The 13,685-nt window shown below is 46.5% G+C and overlaps 1 protein-coding gene across 2 annotated transcripts in view; it reads right to left on the bottom strand.

Annotated features, from left to right (window-relative positions):
* The window catches only part of SH3RF1 (SH3 domain containing ring finger 1), a 235,877-nt gene extending 226,454 nt beyond the window's left edge, over positions 1–9,423 (bottom strand). For both annotated transcript variants that reach the window (XM_089658593.1, XM_089658594.1), the window contains exon 1: positions 9,236–9,423. The gene's annotated coding sequence lies outside the window, so the exon portion shown is untranslated. The remainder of the gene's footprint in view (positions 1–9,235) is intronic.
* Between the last annotated feature and the right edge of the window lie 4,262 nt (positions 9,424–13,685).

The raw sequence follows: 13,685 nt of genomic DNA, 5'->3' as shown, positions 1-13,685 counted from the left end.
TGACCTGTGTATGGTCAGCCTAAACTCAACCACAAGTGTAAAGCAGGAACCCTACACCGACCACTGTGGTAAGGGGGGGCACTACACCGACCACCCTGACAAGGGTGGGGCGGTACTACGCCGACCACAGAGGGTAAGGGGAGGGGGGCACTACGACGACCACAGAGGGTAAGGGGAGGGGGGCACTACGACGACCACAGAGGGTAAGGGGAGGGGGGCACTACGACGACCACAGAGGGTAAGGGGAGGGGGGCACTACGACGACCACAGAGGGTAAGGGGAGGGGGGCACTACGACGACCACAGAGGGTAAGGGGAGGGGGGCACTACGCCGACCACAGAGGGTAAGGGGAGGGGGGCACTACGCCGACCACAGAGGGTAAGGGGAGGGGGGGCACTAAGCCGACCACAGAGGGTAAGGGGAGGGGGGCACTAAGCCGACCACAGAGGGTAAGGGGAGGGGGAACTATACCGACCACAGAGGGTAAGGGGAGGGGGGCACTACGCCAACCACAGAGGGTAAGGGGAGGGGGAACTATACTGACCACAGAGGGTAAGGGGAGGGGGAACTATACTGACCACAGAGGGTAAGGGGAGGGGGAACTATACTGACCACAGAGGGTAAGGGGAGGGGGAACTATACTGACCACAGAGGGTAAGGGGAGGGGGAACTATACCGACCACAGAGGGTAAGGGGAGGGGGAACTATACCGACCAGAGGGTAAGGGGAGGGGGAACTGTACCGACCAGAGAGGGTAAGGGGAGGGGGAACTATACCGACCAGAGGGTAAGGGGAGGGGGAACTGTACCAACCAGAGGGTAAGGGGAGGGGGAACTGTACCAACCAGAGAGGGTAAGGGGAGGGGGAACTGTACCGACCAGAGAGGGTAAGGGGAGGGGGAACTATACCGACCAGAGGGTAAGGGGAGGGGGAACTGTACCAACCAGAGAGGGTAAGGGGAGGGGGAACTACGCCGACCACAGAGGGTAAGGGGAGGGGGAACTACGCCGACCACAGAGGGTAAGGGGAGGGGGAACTACGCCGACCACAGAGGGTAAGGGGAGGGGCACTACGTCGACCAAAGAGGATAAGGGGAGGGGGAACCATACCAACCATCAGGGGAGAGGGAGTACTACATTTTTATGATGTGCATTTCTTTTCTGGCCATTATTATTATTTGTTTCATTTTGATAGTATTACTGAAAATCTATGTGCCAGACAAAACAGCCCTGGGGGTGAAATGTACCAAGGATGTAGGATTCCTTCTTCCTTTATCCATACCTCACAGTTCACGCCCACATCCTGTGAGTTGTGGAAAAGATCATTATTAGCAGGGGTCCCTGAGTCCTGAGGTTCTTTCAAGGGTTTCTCTGTGTTGGAAAGGCTGCCATAGAGCCAGGACAGACATGAAATGAAAGTTGCCATGCTGTTGTGGAGAGGCCTGAGAAGAACACAGCATTCCACATGAGCTCTCAGCCCTGAATGAACACAGTTTATCTGCAGGAAGCGGACTGCGGTGGGGCAGAATATTGGGGACACTCGGTGGTACACTCACACATCGGTCCGGAATGACGGCGATTGGGGGCAGGGCACATGTAGGAGCAGCTTCCACTCAGTGACTAGATAAATGCATTTCACTGTTTCTATGGAAACCAGTGGACGGAGGATTCCCATAGGCCGCCTTTCCTGTGTGGAAGAATAAAGGATCTCTACAAAGTCTCTAAATAAAAATCTGAATGAGAGAGAAGCTGTCAGCTGGATTCCCACATTAGCCTCTCTGAAAGGAGGGGGCAGACTCGTACAACTGTGAAAACTGCGCTGCTTCAGGCCGGAGCCTGGGAACATTCTACTAGACTGAACACCATGTCAGCTGAGACATTACCTACAACTTTACCAGTGAAGGCCTGTTCACACCAGACACGCTGGACAGCCTTGTCCAATGCAGGAAACCGGTTCCCTATCAAGGCCTGTTCACACCAACGTGCTAAAGTGGTGTGCGCACAGCATGCGGCCCATTTTTTCCAGCACAGCGTGGTGCAACACATCCTGCTGTGGGACATAGAACTCGATTAAACTTCTCTTGTGACATTTCAATAAAGTTCTAACAGAAAAGAAAAAAGTAAACAGTGCAATGCTCCAGGACGAGTGAGTCGGCACTGCTCCCTCTGAGCGCACAGCATGTATGATCAACAACTGCTGGTGTGAATGAGCTGGCTATAAAATCGCATATAAAGGATAAGCTCACCTTTGGAACATGTTCCACTTGTTTTTCACAGTTGGGCACATTTGACTGTGTATTGCAAACAGGCTGCGTACAGCCACCCATAGACATGAATAGGGGAAGACAGGTGTACGCAGCTATGCGCCATCACATCCATAAAACAAATGCACACTATCTACATTCAGGGCAATACATCTGTGGCCCACCCTTTGCAGCTAGAACAGCTTCAACTCTTCTGGGAAGGCTGTCCACAAGGTTTAGGAGTGTGTCTATGGGAATATTTGACCATTCTTCCAGAAGCGCATTTGTGAGGTCAGGCACTGATGTCGGATGAGAAGGCCTGGATCATAGTCTCTGCTCTAATTCATCCCAAAGGTGTTCTATCGGGTTGAAGTCAGAACTCTGTGCAGGCCAGTCAAGTTCCTCCACCGCAAGCTCACTCATCCTTGTCTTTATGGACCTTGCTTTGTGCACTGTTCCCAGTCATGTTGGAACAGGAAGGGGTCATCCCCAAACTGTTCCCACAAAAGTTGGGAGCATGAAATTGTCCAAAATGTCTTGGCATGCTGACGCCTTAAGAGTTCCCTTCACTGGAAATAAGGGGCCAAGCCCAACCCCTTAGGAACAACCCCACATCATAATTCCCCCTCCACCAAACTTTACACTTGGCACAATGCAGTCAGGCAAGTACCGTTCTCCTGGCAACCACCAAACCCAGACACACCCATCAGATTGCTAGACAGAGAAGCACGATTCATCACTCCAGAGAACACGTCTCTACTGCTCTAGAGTCCAGTGGTGGCGTGCTTTACACCACTGCATCTGATGCTATGCATTGCACTTGGTGATGTAAGGCTTGGATGCAGCTGCTCGGCCATGGAAACCCATTCCATGAAGCTCTCTACACGCTGTTGTGCTAATCTGAAGGCCACATGAAGTTTGGAAGTCTTTAGCTATTGACTCTGCAGACAGTTGGCAACTTCTGTCAGTTGGTTGACCCCACTCTGTCATTTTCCGTGGTCTACCACTTGGTGGCTGAGTTGCTGTTGTTCCCAGTTGCTTGTACTTTGTTATAATAGCACTAACAGTTGACTGTGGAATATTTAGTAGCAAGGACATTTCACGGATGGACTTACTGCACAGGTGGCAACCTATCACGGTACCACACTTGAATTCACTGAGCTCCTGAGAGCGACCCATTCTTTCACAAATGTTTGTAGAAGCAGTCTGCATGCCTAGGTGCTTGATTTTATACACCTGTGGCCATGGAGGTGATTGGAACACCTGAATCCAATGATTTGGAGGGGTGTCCTAATACTTTTGGCAATATAGTGTATTCCTGCATTGGAAATAATGCTTTTGTAGATCACATGCGAATCTATGCTTTTTGGATCGCATCTGATCCGCATAGAATTCGCATCAGTGTGAACCGGTACTTCGGCACATTCAGAATTGCTACTCTGCCCCTGGACACGCAGAAATCAATTTTCTCTAAATGCAGCTAAACTGAATGCACTTAAATGCAAGTGAATGAAACGATTTCAAACCTTTAGGCCTCTTGCGTACTGCAGCTTGAAAAAGCTAATTACAGCAGGGTTTTTTTTTACCAATCTAAAGTGCAGCCCATTGCTTACAATGTGTCAGTACACACAGGCACGTAAACAAGCATTGCGTATTCTTGAGCAAAAAAAAAAAATAGAAACATTTGCATCCCTGCTCAGTAATTTACCTGGTATGCACAAATGCATGCAAATACGATATGAACATAAATATTATTGGATTTTGCCTAGGAATGTATTGTGCGCATGAATATGCGCAAAACGATGCCTGCAATTACACCCGGAAATGCTGATTCTCAAGTATCAGTCCCGTGTGCAAGAGGCCTAACATGCATTTAGAAATGTGCTTGTTTGTTGGCACAAATGTCCTTACATGTATGTCATTGTGAATGAGGCCCTAGGTAGACTACAGCAGGGGGCAGGTAAACCACATACTCAGTGATAGCCTGTTTAGGTGTATGTAAAGCCAATTTATTTTTTTTCGTGTTAGGCTGCTTTCACACTGATCCGTCTGTCTTCCGCTCTTGCGTTAAAAAAGACGTATGAAAAACGTGTGACCATGTATTCCTATGGAACTCTTCCAGTTTACGGATTCGTGTGTCTGGTGCGTTTTTTCTTTTAAATCCTGCTTGCTGCATTTTTGGTTCAGGTTTGGTGCAGTAAAAAAAAAAAAAAAAAAAACACACCACACAACAAAAAAACCTTCCCATTCAACGTTGCATTTTTGGTGTGGTTTTTGAGTCACATGTCCTGTAAAAAGCGCACCTCAAAACGTGGTTAGAAAGCTGCAAAAACATGCCAAAAACGCATACGCATTTCTGCTGCGGATCAGTGGAAAGTAGCCTTAGAGTGGTGTGTTTTATTGCTATGTGTGTCCCCAATGGAGGAAATTATCCTCTTCATTTGTACTGGGTGACCACTGTCTTTGGTACAGAAAAAAAAAATGGAAAATGCAATGTGTCAATGTTGTCAAAAGATAAAGGCTGCGTCACATTTGACTCATACATGAACTCGGTCCATGTTCCTGTGCAATTCCTACATGACACAGCGCCATGCGAGTTTCAGCCCATTCATTTGAATGAACCAAAATCGCACCACTACTTTTCAAAAACGCACTGCAATGGCTTGCATTGTACTGAGGTACCTTGCAGTCTGGCACAGGAAAACGTGTTTGGGGTGTCATTAGGGCTATATTGAAATCTGCAGCAGATTGCACACCCAGTGTGTTTTGAACGTGGTGCGGGAAACGCACGGAACGCAGGTTTCCTGAACCGTGTTCTGGTGGGAACAAGTCCTGGAACAAGGTAATATTCAAATGGAGACACCTTTTCTGGTGATAGCTACTTAGAAGATATTCCCCCCTACTTCCTGTTGTGTCTCTAGGACAGGAAAAAAAATAAAATTTCTCTTCTGTAACATACATAGCCAAAAAAAAAAAAAGAAGAAGGAGGGGTCTATAGACCTATTTATTGATTTGCTGGCATGAGTGATAACATGTTAACAGTGGTGGTTTCAGCCATTGCTTTATTGGGATGAGTAGTTAGCCCCGGTTTACAATACGAATCTCACAGAACATGCTGCACATTCCTGTGCAATTTGTATGCGGTTCAGTGTGGTACAATTTACACTCATTCATTTTTAATGGGCTCAAATCGTGCTGCATGGCACCAAAAATAGTGCATGCACTACTTCTGGAAACACACTGCAACCAGATCGCATGGTACTTTTGTACTATGCAATCCAATGCAGGCAAACACACTGAATTTCCAACCTGCTTTGGGTGTCAGCACCATGCACACAAGGAACCGCATGTGAATTGCACAGAACACGCTGTGTTCCTGTACGATTCACAAGCAGTTCGATACAGTGCGATTTCGAATGGGCTGAAAATGTACTGCACCTAAAGTCCAGGCACTACTTTTGGAAAAGCACTGCAACGTGTTCACATGTTTCTGCTGTACCATGCAATCTGGTGCGGGCAAACTTTGAACTGACATCCGCTACAGATCACAAAGGCAGTGCGATTGGAATGGGGTGTGGTAAACTGGCATGGGACGTGGGTTTCCTGCACTGCCTTCTAGTGTTAACAGGCTAGAACACTGACACCTGCTGCAGACTGCAAGTGCTGTGCGTTGTGAAAACGGTGCGGGAAACGTGCACAGAAAGCAGGTTAATCACACCGAATTCTAGTGTCAACCTAGCTTTATAGTCCAACAGTGGCAGTGCTGGCCTTTGATCTGTTGGTATGAGTAGTGGCAGCGTCAGCCATTGATTTGTGGGTATGAGCGTTTACGTGTGAACAGCAGCATATTAACCACTGATTTGTTGGTATGAGCGTTTACGTGTGAACAGCAGTGACACTGGCCATTGATTTGTTGGTATGAACGTTCACATTTGATGTGAACAGCGGCGGGACGGATTTGTTGGTATGAGCGTTTATATGTGAATAGCGGCACTGATCATTGATTGGTATGAGCGTTTATGTGTGATTAGTGGTGGCACTGGTCATTGATCTGTTGGCATAAGCATTTACATGTGAACAGCTGTGGCACTGACAATGGATTTGTTGGTATGATAGTTTACATGTGAACAGCAGCGGTACAGACCATTCATTTATTGGTATGAGCATTTACAAGTGAACGGTGGCTGCACTGACCACTGATTCATTGATATGAGCGTTTATATGTGAAAGGTGGCAGCACTGGTCATTGATCTGATGGTATGAGCATTTACATGTGAAAGGCGGCACTGGCCATTGATTTGTTGGTATGAGCGTTTACATGTGAACAGCGGCGGCACTGGCCATTGATTTGTTGGTATGAGCGTTTACGTGTGAACAGCTTCGGCACTGGCAATTGATTTGTTGGTATGAGCGTTTACTTGTGAACAGCGGCGGCACTGGCCATTGATTTGTTGGTATGAGCGTTTACTTGTGAACAGCGGTGGCACTTGCCATTGATTTGTAGGTATGAGCGTTTACGTGAACAGCGGCGGCACTGGCCATTGATTTGTTGGTGTGAGCATTTATGTGTGAACAGCGGCGGCACTGGCCGCTGGTATGAGCATTTACGCGTGAACAGTGGCGGCACTGGCCATTGATCTGCTGGTATGAGCGTTTACGCGTGAACAGTGGCGGCACTGGCCATTGATCTGCTGGTATGAGCGTTTACGCGTGAACAGTGGCGGCACTGGCCATTGATCTGTTGGTATGAGCGTTTACGCGTGAACAGCGGCGGCACTGGCCATTGATCTGTTGGTATGAGCGTTTACGTGTGAACAGCGGCGGCACTGGCCATTGATCTGCTGGTATGAGCGTTTACGCGTGAACAGCGGCGGCACTGGCCATTGATCTGCTGGTATGAGCGTTTACGTGTGAACAGCGGCGGCACTGGCCATTGATCTGCTGGTATGAGCGTTTACGTGTGAACAGCAGCGGCACTGGCCATTGATTTGTTGGTATGAGCGTTTACGTGTGAACAGCTTCGGCACTGGCAATTGATTTGTTGGTATGAGCGTTTACTTGTGAACAGCGGCGGCACTGGCCATTGATTTGTTGATATGAGCGTTTACGTGTGAACAGCGGTGGCACTTGCCATTGATTTGTAGGTATGAGCGTTTACGTGAACAGCGGCGGCACTGGCCATTGATTTGTTGGTGTGAGCATTTATGTGTGAACAGCGGCGGCACTGGCCGCTGGTATGAGCGTTTACGCGTGAACAGTGGCGGCACTGGCCATTGATCTGCTGGTATGAGCGTTTACGCGTGAACAGTGGCGGCACTGGCCATTGATCTGCTGGTATGAGCGTTTACGCGTGAACAGTGGCGGCACTGGCCATTGATCTGTTGGTATGAGCGTTTACGCGGAAACAGTGGCGGCACTGGCCATTGATCTGTTGGTATGAGCGTTTACGTGTGAACAGCAGCGGCACTGGCCATTGATCTGTTGGTATGAGCGTTTACGTGTGAACAGCGGCGGCACTGGCCATTGATCTGTTGGTATGAGCGTTTACGCGTGAACAGCGGCGGCACTGGCCATTGATCTGTTGGTCTGAGCGTTTACGCGTGAACAGCGGCGGCACTGGCCATTGATCTGCTGGTATGAGCGTTTACGCGTGAACAGCGGCGGCACTGGCCATTGATCTGCTGGTATGAGCGTTTACGTGTGAACAGTGGCGGCACTGGCCATTGATCTGCTGGTATGAGCGTTTACGCGTGAACAGTGGCGGCACTGGCCATTGATCTGTTGGTATGAGCGTTTACGCGTGAACAGCGGCGGCACTGGCCATTGATCTGTTGGTATGAGCGTTTACGTGTGAACAGCGGCGGCACTGGCCATTGATCTGTTGGTATGAGCGTTTACGCGTGAACAGCGGCGGCACTGGCCATTGATCTGCTGGTATGAGCGTTTACGCGTGAACAGCGGCGGCACTGGCCATTGATCTGCTGGTATGAGCGTTTACGTGTGAACAGCAGCGGCACTGGCCATTGATTTGTTGGTATGAGCGTTTACGTGTGAACAGCTTCGGCACTGGCAATTGATTTGTTGGTATGAGCGTTTACTTGTGAACAGCGGCGGCACTGGCCATTGATTTGTTGGTATGAGCGTTTACGTGTGAACAGCGGTGGCACTTGCCATTGATTTGTAGGTATGAGCGTTTACGTGAACAGCGGCGGCACTGGCCATTGATTTGTTGGTGTGAGCATTTATGTGTGAACAGCGGCGGCACTGGCCGCTGGTATGAGCGTTTACGCGTGAACAGTGGCGGCACTGGCCATTGATCTGCTGGTATGAGCGTTTACGCGTGAACAGTGGCGGCACTGGCCATTGATCTGTTGGTATGAGCGTTTACGTGTGAACAGCGGCGGCACTGGCCATTGATCTGCTGGTATGAGCGTTTACGTGTGAACAGCGGCGTACTGGCCATTAATTTGCTGGTATGAGCAGGTAAATGCCAAGAACAGCAGTAGCCCCTGTAGAGGGTACAAATCTGTCTGATCACACAGTAGATGGGACAAGTTTCTCCATCAGTAACAATGGCAGATCCCTATGTGAATGAGCCCCTCACCATCCCCCCTACACAGAACCTACACTAAACCTCTGTCATCACATACAAATAAAAGTGAACCTGTCATGAGACACACAAGAGCTGCCATCACTGTGCAATGCTAGCTGCCTGGCTGTCACGATCACAGAAGAATAGCGATCGGTAAAGTCACACACACTGCTGTGTAGGATCCTCCCAATCCCAGGTCTGGGTGTAGATCAGGAGATCAATGGGACAGTCCACAGCCAGGACAGCCGCTCCATGACAGCTCCGATCACACTCAGTGACACCACAGCCAATGTGCCCAGTGTAGTCACCGCATGGAGTGTACACTCTGATCCCAGGAGGACACGTAGATCATACATGGGATCCCCAGGTGTCCGGACCACAGATGACCCATCCACACTGACCTGGACACGAACACTCCCCAGCCTGGGTACAACGATCGTTATCCCCGCAGATCACAACATCAGCACACCGTGCGATATCCTCCACAGGAAGCCCGGCTGTCTCCGGAGTCTTTGTCCCCCCGGCACTGTCTGTGAACACGGCTCCTCTAATGTGGATGTGTCTCCTTCTCCCGGGGACTCTCCTCCCCCTCCCCTCCTCCTCCGACACCGGGACGTCACAGCCAGAAGGGGCGGGGACACGGGGGTGGGGGGGGGTGATTGGCAGGAGAGGGGGACACACACCGACCGAGACCCGGATGGGCTGAGAGCTGATACTCACCATAGAACTACCTATATCATCACATAGATTCCATATACTCTGCTCACAGGATAGTACAAGGCCAGAGCATGACTTCCACATACAATATAGAGAGAGAATATTGTTCTCGTTTTATGTATATACTTCATATATAGAGAGAGAGAGAGATAACATTTATATATATATAGAGAATATCGTTCTTGTCTCTGTCTCTCGTTTTATGTATATACTTCATATATAGAGAGAGAGAGAGATAACATTTATATATATATAGAATATTGTTCTCGTCTCTGTCTCTCTTTTTATGTATATACTTCATATATATATATATATATAGAGAGAGAGAGAGATATCATTTATATATATATAGAATATTGTTCTCGTCTCTGTCTCTCGTTTTATGTATATACTTCATATATATATAGAGAGAGAGAGATAACATATATATAGAGAATATTGTTCTTGTCTCTGTCTCTCATTTTATATATATACTTCATATACAGTCATGGCCGAAATTGTTGGCACCCTTGATATTTTTCCTGAAAATCAAGTATTTCACACAAAAAAGGTATTGCATTAACACATGTTTTGCTATACACATGTTTATTCCCTTTGTATGTATTGGAACAAATATAAAACAGAGGCAGAAAAGCAAATATGACATAATGTCACACAAAACCCCAAAAATGGGCTGGACAAAAGTATTGGCACCCTTAACTTAATATTTGGTTGCACACCCTTTGGAAAACATAACTGAAATCAGTCGCTTCCTATAACCATCAATAAGCTTCTGACACCTCTCACCCGGAATTTTGGACCACTCTTCCTTTGCAAACAGCTCCAGGTCTCTCTTATTGGAAGGACACCTTTTCCCAACAGCAATTTTAAGATCTCTCCACAGGTGTTCAATGGGATTTAGATCTGGGCTCATTGCTGGCCACTTCAGAACTCTCCAGCGCTTCTTTGCCATCCATTTCTGAGTGCTTTTTGACGTATGTTTGGGGTCATTGTCCTGCTGGAAGACCCAGGATCTTGGACGCAAACCCAGCTTTCTGACACTGGGCCCTACAGTGCGACCCAAAATCCTTTGGTAATCCTCAGATTTCATGATGCCTTGCACACAGTCAAGGCACCCAGTGCCAGAGGCAGCAAAACAACCCCAAAACATCATTGAACCTCCACCATATTTTACCGTAGGTACTGTGTTTTGTTCTTTGTAGGCCTCATTCCGTTTTCGGTAAACAGTAGAATGATGTGCTTTACCGAAAAGCTCTATCTTGGTCTCATCTGTCCACAAGACGTTTTCCCAGAAGGCTTTTGGCTTACTCAAGTACATTTTGGCAAACTGTAGTCTTGCTTTTTTATGTCTCTGTGTCAGCAGTGGGGTCCTCCTGGGTCTCCTGCCATAGCGTTTCATTTCATTTAAATGTCGACGGATAGTTCGCGCTGACACTGATGCTCCCTGAGCCTGCAGGACAGCTTGAATGTCTTTGGAACATGTTTGGGGCTGCTTATCCACCATCCGGACTATTCTGCGTTGCAATCTTTCATCAATTTTCCTCATCCGTCCACGACCAGGGAGATTAGCTACAGTGCCATGGGTTGCAAACTTCTTGATAATGTTGCGCACTGTGGACAAAGGCAAATCTAGTTCTCTGGAGATGGACTTGTAACCTTGAGATTGTTGATATTTTGCCACAATTTTGGTTCTCAGGTCCTCAGACAGTTCTCGTCTCCTCTTTCTGTTGTCCATGCTTAGTGTGGCACAGACAGACACACAATGCAAAGGTTAAGTGAACGTCTCTCCTTTTTATCTGCTTTCAGGTGTGATTTCTATATTGCCCACACCTGTTACTTGCCCCAGGTGAGTTTACAGGAGCATCACATGCTTGTAACATTCTTATTTATCCGCAGTTGTGAAAGGGTGCCAATACTTTTGTCCAGCCCATTTTTGGAGGTTTGTGTGACATTATGTCGAATTTGCTTTCTTTCCTCCCTTTTTTTGTTTTGTCCCAATACACACAAAGGGAATAAACATGTGTATAGCAAAACATGTGTTAATGCAATACGTTTCGTGAGAAATACATGATTTCCTGGAGAAATATCAAGGGTGCCAACAATTTCGGCCATGACTGTATATAGAGAGAGAGATAACATTTATATATATATAGAATATTGTTCTCGTCTCTGTCTTTTTATGTATATACTTCATATATATATATAGAGAGAGAGAGAGATATCATTTATATATATATAGAATATTGTTCTCGTCTCTGTCTCTCGTTTTATGTATATACTTCATATATATATAGAGAGAGAGAGATAACATATATATAGAGAATATTGTTCTTGTCTCTGTCTTTCATTTTATGTATATACTTCATATATATAGAGAGAGAGATAACATTTATATATATATAGAATATTGTTCTCGTCTCTGTCTTTTTATGTATATACTTCATATATATATATAGAGAGAGAGAGAGATATCATTTATATATATATAGAATATTGTTCTCGTCTCTGTCTCTCTTTTTATGTATATACTTCATATATATATATATATAGAGAGAGAGAGAGAGAGATATCATTTATATATATATAGAATATTGTTCTTGTCTCTGTCTCTCTTTTTATGTATATACTTCATATATATATATATAGAGAGAGAGATAACATTTATATATATACAGTCATGGCCGAAATTGTTGGCACCCTTGATATTTCTCCAGGAAATCATGTATTTCTCACGAAACGTATTGCATTAACACATGTTTTGCTATACACATGTTTATTCCCTTTGTGTGTATTGGGACAAAACAAAAAAAGGGAGGAAAGAAAGCAAATTCGACATAATGTCACACAAACCTCCAAAAATGGGCTGGACAAAAGTATTGGCACCCTTTCACAACTGCGGATAAATAAGAATGTTACAAGCATGTGATGCTCCTGTAAACTCACCTGGGGCAAGTAACAGGTGTGGGCAATATAGAAATCACACCTGAAAGCAGATAAAAAGGAGAGACGTTCACTTAACCTTTGCATTGTGTGTCTGTCTGTGCCACACTAAGCATGGACAACAGAAAGAGGAGACGAGAACTGTCTGAGGACCTGAGAACCAAAATTGTGGCAAAATATCAACAATCTCAAGGTTACAAGTCCATCTCCAGAGAACTAGATTTGCCTTTGTCCACAGTGCGCAACATTATCAAGAAGTTTGCAACCCATGGCACTGTAGCTAATCTCCCTGGTCGTGGACGGATGAGGAAAATTGATGAAAGATTGCAACGCAGAATAGTCCGGATGGTGGATAAGCAGCCCCAAACATGTTCCAAAGACATTCAAGCTGTCCTGCAGGCTCAGGGAGCATCAGTGTCAGCGCGAACTATCCGTCGACATTTAAATGAAATGAAACGCTATGGCAGGAGACCCAGGAGGACCCCACTGCTGACACAGAGACATAAAAAAGCAAGACTACAGTTTGCCAAAATGTACTTGAGTAAGCCAAAAGCCTTCTGGGAAAACGTCTTGTGGACAGATGAGACCAAGATAGAGCTTTTCGGTAAAGCACATCATTCTACTGTTTACCGAAAACGGAATGAGGCCTACAAAGAACAAAACACAGTACCTACGGTAAAATATGGTGGAGGTTCAATGATGTTTTGGGGTTGTTTTGCTGCCTCTGGCACTGGGTGCCTTGACTGTGTGCAAGGCATCATGAAATCTGAGGATTACCAAAGGATTTTGGGTCGCACTGTAGGGCCCAGTGTCAGAAAGCTGGGTTTGCGTCCAAGATCCTGGGTCTTCCAGCAGGACAATGACCCCAAACATACGTCAAAAAGCACTCAGAAATGGATGGCAAAGAAGCGCTGGAGAGTTCTGAAGTGGCCAGCAATGAGCCCAGATCTAAATCCCATTGAACACCTGTGGAGAGATCTTAAAATTGCTGTTGGGAAAAGGTGTCCTTCCAATAAGAGAGACCTGGAGCTGTTTGCAAAGGAAGAGTGGTCCAAAATTCCGGGTGAGAGGTGTCAGAAGCTTATTGATGGTTATAGGAAGCGACTGATTTCAGTTATGTTTTCCAAAGGGTGTGCAACCAAATATTAAGTTAAGGGTGCCAATACTTTTGTCCAGCCCATTTTTGGGGTTTTG

This window comes from Staurois parvus, unplaced genomic scaffold, assembly GCF_062004578.1.
Source record: "Staurois parvus isolate SC_StPar_1 unplaced genomic scaffold, SC_StPar_1.0 ptg001083l, whole genome shotgun sequence".
Taxonomy (NCBI): domain Eukaryota; kingdom Metazoa; phylum Chordata; class Amphibia; order Anura; family Ranidae; genus Staurois; species Staurois parvus.
Note: the sequence above shows the minus strand (reverse complement) of the source record. Positions and strands in the feature narration are given on the sequence as shown.